The sequence below is a fragment of the Mandrillus leucophaeus genome, unplaced genomic scaffold, assembly GCF_000951045.1.
Source record: "Mandrillus leucophaeus isolate KB7577 unplaced genomic scaffold, Mleu.le_1.0 Scaffold566, whole genome shotgun sequence".
Taxonomy (NCBI): domain Eukaryota; kingdom Metazoa; phylum Chordata; class Mammalia; order Primates; family Cercopithecidae; genus Mandrillus; species Mandrillus leucophaeus.
This window is the reverse complement of record NW_012106097.1, coordinates 1,639,826-1,653,744: the sequence shown is the minus strand read 5'-3', so window position 1 is coordinate 1,653,744 and position 13,919 is coordinate 1,639,826.

The following is a 13,919-nucleotide window of genomic DNA, read 5'->3' as shown; positions in this document are numbered from 1 at the left end:
GTCAATTTTAGATCTTTCCTGCTTTCTCTTGTGGTCATTTAGTGCTGTAAATTTCCCTCTACACACTGCTTTAAATATGTCCCAGAGGTTCTGGTATGTTGTGTCTTTGTTCTTATTGGTTTCAAAGAACATCTTTATTTCTGCCTTCATTTTATTATTTACCCAGTAGTCATTCAGGAGCAGGTTGTCCAGTTTCCAAGTAGTTGTGTGGTTTTGAGTGAGTTTCTTAATCCTGAGTTCTAATTTGATTGCGTTGTGTCTGAGAGACTGTTTGTTATGATTTCCACTCTTTTGCATTTGCTGAGGAGTGTTTTACTTCCAACTATGTGGTCAATTTTGGAATAAGTGCGATGAAGTGCTGAGAAGAATATATATTGTATTGATTTGGGGTGGAAAGTTCTGTAGATGTCTATTAGGTCCGCTTGGTCCAGAACTGAGTTCAAGTCCTGAGTATCTTTGTTAATTTTCTGTCTCATTGATCTTTCTAATATTGACAATGGGGTGTTAAAGTCTCCCCCTATTATTCTGTGGGAGTCTAAGTCTCTTTGTAGGTCTCTAAGAACTTACTTTATGAATCTGGGTACTCATGTATTGGGTGCATATATATTTAGGATAGTTAGCTCTTTTTGCTGCATTGATCCCTTTACCATTATGTAATGCCCCTCCTTTGATCTTTATTGATTTAAAGTCTGCTTTATCAGAGATGAGGATTGCAACTCCTGCTTTTATTTGCTTTCCATTTGCTTGGTAAATATTCCTCCATCCCTTTATTTTGAGCCTATGTGTGTCTTTGCACATGAGATGGGTCTCCCAAATACAGCACACTGATGCATCTTGACTCTTTATCCAATTTGCCAGTCTGTGTCTTTTAATTGGGGCATTTAGTCTATTTACATTTAAAGTTAATATTGTTATGTGTGAATTTGATCCTGTCATTATGATGCTAGCTGGTTGTTTTGCCCATTAGTTGATGCCGTTTCTTCATAGTGTCAATGTTCTTTACAATTTGGTATGTTTTTGCAGTGGCTGGTTCTGGTTGTTCCTTTCCATGTTTAGTGCTTCCTTCAGGACCTCTCATAAGGCAGGCCTGGTGGTGACAGAATCTCTCAGCATTTGCTTGTCTGTAAAGGATTTTATTTCTCTTTTGCTTATGAAACTGAGTTTGGCTGGATATGAAATTCTGGGTTGAAAATTCTTTTCTTTAAAAATGTTGAATATTGGCCTCCCACTCTTTTCTGGCTTGTAGGGTTTCTGCAGAGAAATCCGCTGTTAGTCTGATGGGCCTGTCTTTGTGGGAGTCCCTTTCTCTCTGACTGCCCTTAACATTTTTTCCTTCATTTCAACCTTGGTGAATCTGACGATTATGTGTCTTGGAGTTGCTCTTCTCGAGGAGTATCTTTGTAGTGTTCTCTGTATTTCCTGAATTTGAAAGTTGGCCTGTCTTGCTAGGTTGGGGAACTTCTCATGGATAATCTCCTGAAGAGTGTTTTCCAACTTGGTTTCATTCTTGTCACTTTTAGGGACACCAATCAAACGTAGATTTGGTCTTTTCACATAGTCCTGTATTTCTTGGAGGCTTTTGTTTGTTCCTTTTTATTCTTTTTTGTCTAATCTTGTCTTCTCTCTTTATTTCATTAAGTTGATCTTCAATCACTGATATCCTTTCTTCCGCTTGATCAGTTTGGCTATTGAAACTTGTGTATGCTTCACGTAGTTCTTGTGCTGTGTTTTTCAGCTCCATCAGGTCATTTACATTCTTCTCTACACTGGTTATTCTAGTTAGCAATTTGTCTAACCTTTTTTCAAGGTTCTTAACTTCCTTGCTTTGCGTTAGAACATGCTCCTTTAGCTCAGAAGAGTTTCTTACTACTTCTGAAGCCTACTGTCAATTTGTCAAACTCATTCTCCACCCAGTTTTGTTCCCTTGCTGGCTAGGAGTTGTGATAGTTTGGAGGAGAAGAGGCGTTCTGGTTTTTGGAATGTTTAGCCTTCTGGTTTCTCCTCATCTTTGTGGATTTATCTACCTTTGGTCTTTGATGTTGGTGACCTTCAGATGGAGTCTTTGAGTGGACGTGCTATTCCTTTCTGTTTGTTAGTTTTCCTTCTGACAGTCAGTCCCCTCTGCTGCAGGTCTGCTGGAGTTTGCTGGAGGTCCACTCCTGACCCTGTTTGCCTGGGTATCACCAGTGGAGGCTGCAGAACAGCAAAGATTGCTGTCTGATCTTTCCTCTGGAAGCTTTGTCCCAGAGGGGCACCTGCCAGAGCTCTCCTGTGTGAGGTGTCTCTTGGCCACTACTGGGAGGTATCTCCCAGTCAGGAGGCATGGGGGTCAGGCACCCACTTGAGGAGGCAGTCTGACCCTTAGCAGAGCTGGAATGCTGTGCTGGGAGTTCCGCTGCTCTTTTCAGAGCTGTCAGGCAGGAATGTTTAAGTCTGCTGAAGCTTTGCCCACAGTCACCCCTTTCCCCAGGTGCTCTGTCCCAGAGAGATGGGGGTTTTATCTGTAAGTCCCTGACTGAGGCTGCTGCCTTTTTTTTTTTTTTTTTTTTTTTCAGAGATGCCCTGCCCAGAGGAATCTAGAGAGGCAGTTTGGTCGTAGTGGCCTTGCTGAGTTGCAGTGGGCTCCGCCCAGTTCGAACTTCCAGGTGGCTTTGTTTATACTGTGAGCGTAAAACTGCCTACTCAAGCCTCAGCAATGGTAGCCGCCCCTCCCCACACTAATGTCCTGGGTGGACCTCAGACTGCTGTTGTGCTGGCAACGAGAATTTCAAGCCAGTTGATCTTAGTTTGCTGGGCTCCATGGGGGTGGGTCCCGCTGAGCCAGACCACTTGGCTTCCTGGCTTCAGCACCCCTTTCCAGGGCAGTGGACGCTTCTTTCCCCTTGGCATTCCAGGCGCCACTGGGGTATGGAAGAAAAAGAACTCTTGCAGCTAGTTCAGTATCTGCCCAAATGGCTGCCCAGTGTTGTGCTTGAAAACCAGGGTCTTGGTGGGGTAGGCACCAGAGGGAATCTCCTGGTCTGCAGGTTGTGAAGACTGTGGGACAAGCACAGTATCTGTGCTAGAGTTCCTCAGGCTTAGACCCTCACAGCTTCCCTTGGGTAGGGGAGAAAATTCCCCGACCCCTTGCGCTTCCCAGGTGAGGTGACGCCCCACCCTGCTTTGACTCATCCTCTGTGGGCTAAACCCACTGTCCAACCAGTCCTAATGAGACGAACAGGGTACCTCAGTTGGAAATACAGAAATCACCCGCCTTCTGCATCGATCTCGCTGAGGCCTGCAGACTGGAGCTGTTCCTATTTGACCATGTCGCCAGCAGTCCAGGAGTTTCTGTTCTTTATCGCCATATGTGCTGCATCCCCGAAGTAGGCAGCTCTGGGACCCACAAGAATAACTTCTGAGCCCACAAGACTGAGGTCAGACCCTGAATCACGGTAAATGTGTCAAGATTACACCACTTTGCCGGGCTTGTCTGGTTGCCTTTGGGGGCTGGTCTTCCGAAGTGCTTGAATATCAGCTTTGCTTGGAGTTTAGACCTTCCCGTTCATCCTCAGTAGAATAAAGAAAGTGATGAGTCATCTCTTGCTTTGAAGATACCCAGTGCAGTGGCCTTCACTGAGACTTTTAGCTTACCCTGCATTGGATTCAAATTTTGCCCTAATCTAAACAGGAAGGGAGGGCCCTCAGGTCTGGAAAAAAAAATCTCTGAGGCCTACAGCAGAATAGTCCTTCTGCCATATTCAGAACAAGGATTTACATTTCTCGTTTAAAAGTGGTTTTTCCATTACTGTGGAGAATAGTATAGTTTGAGTTTATGTCTGATGAAAACAGAGGTAGCCAGTAGCCCACCATTACAGGAATCCTGAGAGAGTCATACATAGAAGCCAAATTCTAGGAGGGTATGCATTGCTCATTCCTGAGTAAATTTGACCACAAATCCTATGAGGCATCCTGACCTTGCTGAACTACGCTGAACTGTGTGAGAATCAGGACTCCTTTTGCCTTTCTAGCATAAGGCCAAATCCAAAAACAGATTTTCATTGCCCCTCCCTCATTGCTCACACTCCATACTTGACCACTGAGGTCTTACCACACTGGTGACAAAAAGAAGCAAGGACAGGTGAGTTGCTAAACCTCAGAGGAGTTTTGGCTTTTCTGTACCTTCCAGTCCTCTTTAGGGTTGGGGAGCCCTTCCTAAGGCAGAGCTCAGACCTGTCCTCAACATCATCCTGGAAGAGAACAAAGCTAAGGGAGATGAGAACCAAGAAAAGCTGGAAAGAGAGAAATTAACCCAAAGAGCCCTTCTTACTGAAGCAAGGGCTTTTACCCTCTTCTGACCAAAAGCTGCAAGTCCCAACAACACATTCTTGGAGTGTTCTCTATCAGTGCTCCTTGAGGGGTGAATGAGATTGTGTTGAGTGGGGGGTGGAGATGGGAAAGAGTAGAGAGAGGGATGGTGTTTGAGCTCCCCTAAAAGTTGGCTTGTGCCACAAACACCTTGTAAAGAGCAAATAAAGTCATGGTTTCGTCTTAGCTTCTCTTGAAATTCATAGATGAGTCAGGATACAGGGTTTTGTGGAAGTGAAGATCATGGACTTGGGCTTCCACACTAGCAAATGGTAAAGCAGGATTCAGGCTACCTCAATTTGAATCCTGCTTTACCATTTACTAGTTGAGTGGCCTTGCACAATTCACTTGACCTCTCTGTGCCTCAGTTTCCTCATTAAAATATGGTAGTACTAATAGTAGAGTTTAGAATTGTAAAAGTGTTGGGGAGGAGTGTGTATGACAGTGGCACAGGTTATACAACTCGACAAATCCACAGTTGTAGTTGGAGGTTTCAACACTTCTCTCTTAGTGATTGATGGGACAAGTAGATAGAAAAATCAGTGTGGATATAGGAGATCTGAACAACCTTATCAACCAAGTAGACTTGATTCACATTCATAGAACACTCTACCCCACAGCCTAGACTACACAATTAGACTGTCCACCAGATGATTCACATACAAAGTTACTGGAAGGTTATTTATTTATTTATTTTTTATTGGTCTGTAATTGCTAAGTTGATATAAAATGAAATTTTATAACAATTGTAGAACCAATAGGAAAATGATTCTGTCTCACTTTGTATATAGCTTATCTTGAGTTTTTTTCCTTTTCATAGTTCTGTATTTACAGCATTCAGATGCTTTCTCCCTTCGGGAAGTGCAAATGAAGGACATCTACCTTGTTCATCCATCTTGTACTACTTTCCTGGGAATGTGAGGTGGGCAAGGGATGATGACAGAGATGGGAAAGTGAATTTGAGGATGGGCACTGACTTTCAAAAAATATTTTTACATAGGTTTTTTATTTGACAGTAATAATAATGCAGGGGACGAGGGTAGGTCTTTGGCCATGTTGTCATGCTATTACTTGCTCCTCATCTGCTTGGCTTTCAGTGAAGTGCTCTGTTCTCAGAAACCATCACCTGTTTCTTATTCTAGGAAAGTGGTGGCAGGTGATGTATAAGACATCCAAGATTATTTTTCCTACATACAAAATAGACTTTTTAGAACCTATTAAGAATAGCAGGACAAAGAAGATCCTATACACAGGAAAATAAAAATTATATAAAAAGAACTATTCATGAGAAGAGTGTGAGATAATGCAAGCAAATGAAGAAATCTGTACTGGGGTGGATGAATCATTACCCTGACTTCCCCTGGGTTTTTGCTTGCTGATGCCCTCCTGCTGAGATAGATGTGCTTTTGCAAAGCAGAATTTGAGGTGAGTAAATAAGAAGGGGGTTATTCACTTTTATCATCACAGTACCCCACATGCCGGTTCAAGGAAATTCTAATGAAGAACGTGCTGTGAGTTTCTGGAATTAGAACCCAAATTATTCTTAGAATTAAAAGAATGAGAGTAGGGACAGCACCAGTTGCTTATTTGATGAAACAGAAGAAGCCTGATGGAGATCATCTTGGCGCATTAGGAAAACAGCCTCAGGGCTCCCGCTGACAGGACACTTTTCCCAAGTACTATTAATTATAACGCGTTATTAGCTAACTGCAGGCAGTGGACATCCTTTGCACGTTAACTAAAGTGCAACAGCCATTTAGCTAGTGGGGCCTACTTGGTCTTTAAAATTGTCTTAATCATTAGTGAATTAGTTAAACTATAACATTAAGAGATAAAAGTAATCATCGTTGTTGCTTGGGAACAAGTCTAAACTGAAACTGTTTTTCAGAGGTTCTGAGTACAAATGTTCTTGACTGTGTAGACTGATGGGAGCTCTGGACCGAGCCAGCCTCACCCTGACCTCTTCAGGGTTACACAATATCCTAAGATCATTGTTATGGGTTTGAGTTTTGCTTTGGAGCTGCGGTAGGATGTGAGGCAGGGAAGATGGTACCATGGGCTTTATATTCAGTTCTCAATCATTCAGAAATTTGCAGTGTAGGCAAAGTTTTGAAACTCATGTTCCCTTTCAGTGCTTTCATTTTTTGGGTCATTTCACTGATTATTAATGGCTCCACCTGGGGAGGCCTGGAAATGATGCTGAAACTCAATCACGCCTCCTTGGCAGTTCTGGAAAGAGGTTTTGAGTGTCAGTGCAGAGGCTATGAAGGGAAGCTCAAATTGTGCTTTAGGATTATCTCTGGATTTTGATGATTGGCATATTCTTCTTCTGCCACAAATCACCCAGACGTAACAGAACAAACAGGCTTAATTGGTTTGGTTTGATTCGTGTTTTGATGACTCACCACAAGCAGAAAACATGGGGAAAAAACCTCTCCTCAAGTGACTTGAGAAGAAGTTCATTGCTTTTCATTTTATCCAAATGTTTTCAAACGTTTAAATTTAATTTAAAAAATTTACATGCATTAAAATTCACATTTTTTGGTATTTCATTTTATGAGTTTGGACAAATATACGGTTCAGTAAACCACCACCACAATCAAGATAAGGAACAGTTTCATCACTCTCCAAAATTGCTGCTGCTTTATGTGTCAACCCCAGTTCCTTGCATGTACTACTCAGTTATCTAGTCCTATATTTATATGCTTTATAGGTATCATATTAATGGAATCAGATTATGTAGCCTTTTGAGTCTGGCTTCCTTCACTTAGTCTAACACATTTGAGATTCATGCATGTTGTTACATGTATCAGTTGTTTATTCTTTTTTATTGAGAAGTATTCTTATAATTTATCCATTTATCAGTTGAATGACATATGGGCGTTTCTGTTTCTGATATTTATGAAAAAAGCCACTATTTCCACACCAGTTTTTATGGGGACATAAATTTTCTTTTCTCTTGGGTGAATATCTAGGTGTGAGATTGCTGGGTCTTACGTTAAGTGCATATTTAACTTTGTGACACTGCCAAACCGTTTTCCAAAATGGCTCTACCATTGTGCATTCCCACCAGCAGTGAATGAGAATTCCAGGTACTTTCTATCCTTAATAGCACTTGGTATTGTCAGGTATCTTTCTCTTATTCATTTCTAATTTAATTTTTAATGGTTAGAAAGTATAGTTTGTATGATTTCAATTCTTTTACATTTGTTAAGATATATTCTGTGGTCCAGAATATGATCTATTTTGGTGAATCCTTCATGTACACTTGAAAAGAATGTGTATTCTGCTGCTAAAGAGGAAAGTGTTTTTAAAATGTCAGTAGCTTAATTTGTTTGTTGGCCAGGTCTTGTACATCCTTCCTGACTTTTTGTCTACTTGTTTTATCAGTTGCTGAGAAGGGGTATCAAAGTCTTCAACTACAGTGTAGATTTGTCTATGTTTTCCCCTTTCGTTGCTATCAGTTTTTCTTCATGTATTTTGAAACTCTTGTTAGGTGCATGCATATTTAGGATTGTTATATCTTCTTGGTGAATTGACCTTTTATTATGTAAGATCTCTCTTTATCTTCCATTGTATTTGTTGTTCTGAAATTTACTTTATCTGGTATTAATATAGCCACTCCAGCTTCCTTCTTTTTTTTTTTTCATTCTTTTGTTTTGAATCCACCTATGTCTTTATATTTACAGTGGATATCTTGTAGGTAGAATATAGTTGAGTCTTATTGTAATGCCCACTTGTACAATCTCTGTCTTTTAATCATTTAGACCATTTATACTTATTGATTGCTATAGTTGGATTTATGTCTACCATTTTATTGATTTTAAGTGTTCCATTTTATCTTATGTATTGGCTTTTTGTCATATGTCTTTGTATTATTTTTCTAATGGTGGCTGTAAGAATTACAACATGTTTAACTATTAACAGTCTACTTAAGGTTAATATATTACTAACTTAAGTAAAATGTAGAAGCCTTAAAACCATACAGGTTACTTTGTCTCTCTGCCCTTATGTCATAGTGGTCATATGTATTATATCTATATGCACTGAAAATCTTACTAGATAATATTATAATTTTTGCTTTCAGCAGCAAAACATATATGTGTTTTAAAGAACTTAAGATGAAAATAGTTTTTAAAAGTATTTTATCTGGATGTTATTTGTTTTGGTTTTGCTTTTCCTTCATTCCTGAAGTTCCCAGGTTTTTTTGTTTTCTTTTGTTTTGTTTTGTTTAAATATCATTTCCTTTAAGCCGTTAGAACAGGTCTGCAGGCAACAAAAATCTCCTGACTTTTCTTCATCTGAAAATATGTTTTCTTACTCTTCATTACAGAAATATATTTTTGCTACATATACCAATTTATACTTCCATCAGTGTATGAGGGTCCTGTTTTCTTAGCACTTTTGTCAACCTCAGTAATATAGGTTGAATATTCCTTATCTGAAATGCTTGAAACCAGAGTGTTTCAGATTTCATATTATTTCATGTTTTGGATTATTTGCATTATACTTACTAGTTGAGTATGTCTAATCTGAAAATCCAAAATGCTGCAATGAGCATTTCTTTTGAGCATCATGTTGATGCTCAAAATGTTTTGGACTTTGGAGCATTTCAGATTTTGGATTTTCAGATTAGGGATACCCAACCTTACCATTTTTAGCTTTGCCAATTTGACAGGGTAAACAATGGCATCTCATTATTTAGGCATTAAAAATGTATGCCTTGGAGGTTGCAGTGAGCCAAGATTGCGCCAGCCTGGGCAACAGAGCAAGACTCTGTTCCCCACGCCACCGCTGCCAAAAAAAGAGTATCTTCCTTTAGTTATACATGGTGAATTTTTTTTTCACTTTGTTATTTATTTTTTATTTTTACAAAACGTATACAAATGTTTAATTCGTAGGTAGGAAAAACTCATTTTTTTCCCCTCTTACAGTTGTTTTCCTTTTTGCTTTTATTTAGAAAGATCATTTGCACCCCAACGTCAGATAAATATTTATCCACATTTTCTTTTGGCTCTTACAAAAATAAATTTGGCATTTTTCTCCATGTGCCACTAATTGTTTTGGTTAGCATAAGGTAGGCATTTAAGTTTATTTTCGTAACTAGCAAATACATGTGCAGCAACATTAACTTATATATACTTTTTCCTTGTTTAAAATACCTACATTATCAAGTATTAATTGCTATTATTATTTATTTTAGAGCCAGGGTCTTATTATGCTGACCAGGCTGGACTCGAGCTCTTGGACACTATTGATCCTTCCACCTCAGCCTCCTGAGTCCCTAGCTGGGACTGCAGGCTTGTGCTGCCACACTTGGTTACGTGTTAATTACTTTTGTATAGTTGTGCCTGTTTCTGAGTTTTTAATATTGTGCCTGTGTATTTATATTTTACCATGCCACAGTTTTATAACGAAAACTTTTTAGTATTACCAGATTTAGCAAATGAAAAAACAGAACACCCAATTACATTTGAATTTCATATATATACCAATTTTTTTTTAGTGTATGTTCCAGATATTGCATGCAGTTCTGAAATTTGGCCAGGCACAGTGGCTTACACTTGTAATCCCAACACTTTGGGAGGCTGAGGTGGAGGATCACCTGAGCTCAGGAGTTCAAGACCAACCTGGGCAACATGGTGAAACCCATGTCTACCAAAAATACAAAAATTAGTCAGGCATGGTAGTGGCAGGCATTTGTGGTCCCAGCTACTTGGGAGACTGAGGTGGGAGGATCACTTGAGCCCAGGAGGCAGAGGTTGCAGTGAACTGAGACTGTGCTACTGCACTACAGCCTGAATGACAGAGTGAGACCCTGTCTCAAAAGAAAAACAAGATTCTGAAATTTTATTTATTTTTTATAAATTTTATTTTTAATTGACAAGTAATAATTGTATATATTTATGAAGTATAATATGATGCTTTGATACATGTATAAATTATAGAATGATCAAATCAGGCTAATTAACATAATCACCTCAAATACCTATAATTTCTCTGTAATTAGTACATTCAAAATTCACTGTTTTAGCTATTTTTAAATATTACAATACATTAAATACATCATTATTAATTATAGTTATTATGTGCAATAGGTCACCAAAACCGACTCCTCCTGTGTAACTGAAACTTTGTATTCTTTGATCAGTGATTTACCTGAACCCACCCACAGGCTCTGGTGACCACTGTTCTACTCTCTGCTTCTATGAGTTTGACTGTTTTAGCTTCCATATGTAAGTGAGATCATGCAGAATTTTGTCTTTTTGTGCCTGGCTTACTTCAGTTAGCATCATATCTTCTAGGTTCATCCATGTTGTCACAAATGATGGAATTTCATGCTTTCTAAAAACTGAATAGTATTCCATTTTCTATATACACTACATTTTAAACATTCATCTCTTGATGGGCATCATGGTTGTTTTCAAGCCTTGGCTATTGTGCATAATGCTGTGATGAACGTGGGAGTACAAACATCTCTTTGACATACTGATTTCAACTCCCTTGGGTATATACACAAGAAGGGGCATTGCTGGATCGTATGGTAATTTTAGTTTTAGTTTTTAAAGGAACCTCCATGTCGTTTTCCAAAATGGTTATATTAATTTACTTTCCCACCAACAGTGTACAAGCATTTCTTTTTCTCCACATCCTCACTAACTCTTCTTATCTGTCCTCTTTTTGATAACAGCCAGTCTGACAGGTATGGAGTGATATCTTATTGTTATTTTAATTTGCAATTCTTTGACGATTAGGGATACTGAGCATTTTTCATATATCTTTTGGCCATTTGTATGCCTTCTTTTGAGAAATTTCTATTTAGATCCTTTGTCCATTTTTAAATGGAGTTATTTGTTTTCTTGTTATGGAGTAGATTGAGTTCCTTGTATATTTTGTATATCAGCCTCTTATCCAGTGTGTGATTTGCAAATATTTTCTCCCCATCTGTAGGTTGTCTCTTTACTCGGTTAATTTCCTTAGCTGTGTAGAAGCTTTTTAGTTTGATGAAATCCTATGATCAATTTTTGCTTTTGTTGCCTGTGCTTTTGGGGTCATATCCAAGAAATCACTGTCTAGACCAATGTGTTGCAACTTTTCCCCTATGTTTTCTTCTAGTAGTTTTATAGTTTCAGATCTAGTGTTTATATCTTTAATTCACTTTGAGTTGATTCTTGTATAAGGGATGGAATAAGGGTCCAATTTTATTCTTCTGCATGTGGATATCAAGTTTTTCCAACTTCATTCATTCATTCATTCATTCATTCATTCATTCATTGTTTTTTGGTTTCTTTTAGAGACAAGATCTCATTCTGTCACCCAGGCTGGAGTGCAGTGGCATGTTCATAGCTCACTGCAGCTTCAAACTGCGGGGCTGAAGCGATCTGTCTGTCTCAACCTCCCAAGTAGTTGGGACTACATGTGTGTGCCACCATGCCCGGCTAATTATTTTTTATTTTTTGTGGAGACAAGGTCTCACTGTGTTGTCTAAGCTGGTCTTGAACTCAAGTAATCCTCTCACTTTGGCTTCTCAAAGTGCTAGGATTACTGACATGAGCCACTGTATTTGGCCCCAACATTTATTTATTGACAAGACTATCCTTTCACCATTGTATGTTTTTGGTACCTCTGTTGAAAATCAATTGACTATAGATATGTGGGTTTATTTCTGGGTTCTGTATTCTATTTCGTTGCCCAGTGTGTCTGGTTTATGGCAGTACCATGCTGTTTTGATTACTATAGCTTTTTAATATATTTTGAAATCTATTAGTGAATTGATGTCAATTTTGTTCTTTTTGATCAAGATTGCTTTGGCTATTCAGGGTCTTTTGTGGTTCCATACTGAGATTCTGAAATTTAAATATAATAGGGTGTCTTGTATTTTATCTGGCAAGCCTAAATTCCAGTATCTGCCATACAAGTTGTCTCCAGTCTTGTTTGTTTTCCAAAATATCTTTTTTTTTTTTTTAAGAGTCCTTTGAAAACTGAAGGGTATTTTTTTTTTTGTGAAAGTATTTCAATGTTATTTAATGGCTACAACATCAAAAGAAAACAAAAATGGGAGGCCGGGCGCGGTGGCTCAAGCCTGTAATCCCAGCACTTTGGGAGGCCGAGACGGGCGGATCACGAGGTCAGGAGATCGAGACCATCCTGGCTAACATGGTGAAACCCCGTCTCTACTAAAAAATACAAAACACTAGCCGGGCGAGGTGGCGGGTGCCTGTAGTCCCAGCTACTCGGGAGGCTGAGGCAGGAGAATGGCATAAACCCAGGAGGCGGAGCTTGCAGTGAGCTGAGATCCGGCCACTGCACTCCAGCCTGGGCCACAAAGCGAGACTCTGTCTAAAAAAAAAACAACACAAAAAATGGGTTACATTTTCATTCTTCAAAATAGATTAATATCAAAACATGCTAATTTCTTGAAAGCAGATTGCCCCTTTACTCCCACCCTCCCACAGTGTGTCTTTTCTTTTTCTCTCCTGGAGATAAAAGCTCTTAACCATTTGTTATGAATTGAATATTATGTATCTCCCCAAAATTCATTATGTTGAAGCTCTGACCTCCAATGTGACTGTATCTGGAGGTACAGCCTATAAGGAGGTTAAATGAGGTCATAAGAATCAGGCTCATCAGTAGGACTGATGCTTTTATAAGAAAAGGAAGGGACACCAGAGCTCTCTTCCTCTCTACCATGTGAGTACACCGGGAGAAGTGGGCCACCTAAAAGCCCGAAGGAGAGCCCTTACCAGGAACCAAATAGGCTGGTACTTTCATGTTGTACTTTCCACTCTCTAGAATTGTGAGACATAAATTACTGTTGTTTCAGCCATCCAGCCTATGGTGTTTCGTTATGGCAGCCCAAGCAGACAAATGTACCATTTGAAGACTAAATGTTGCATAGCACATCTCAATTTTTAAAATTTAACAATTATTTCTGTCTCACAAAATCCTACAAGTCAAGCATGCTACGTTTATTTTCATTTTATGTGGTAGTAAATGATTGAAATTTTACAAGATTATTTGATCCACCCAAGATGACTCAGCTGATAACTCTGTAATCAGGCCTCAAGTTTACAGTGCGGCTGGTTTATAGGAGCCCATACCTGCTCAGGGTATGAGCTTATGTAATACTTTCTCTGCTGAAAAGAGCTAGTCCACCTAATACAAGCAACCTCAACTTTCTTACTCTGTCTAAAAATGTCTCTACATCTTTATTGATTCTCCTTTCACGTTTCTGTCTCCTTTCTAATATAGCTACCTGTGATTTTTTTATATCAAAGTTTCTTATGGTCCACTTATTCTCCTCTCACTCACCCTAAAATTATTTCTCAATTTGTTTTATTCCCTCTGTCTACACACACTTTCTCACACTTTCCCATTGGAAAGGACAGAAATAGATTTGGAGAGGCAAAGGAAAAATTACCAGCACATATACCAGTATATTTGCTGGTATTTCTTGCTTTATTGATTTGGGTTGTTTTGTGTTGACAAGTTATTATGATAAACAATAATTGAGCTTTCTTTTCCATACTTTCTCATTCTTCTTCTCCTCATATCTCATAATATAGTCCTAC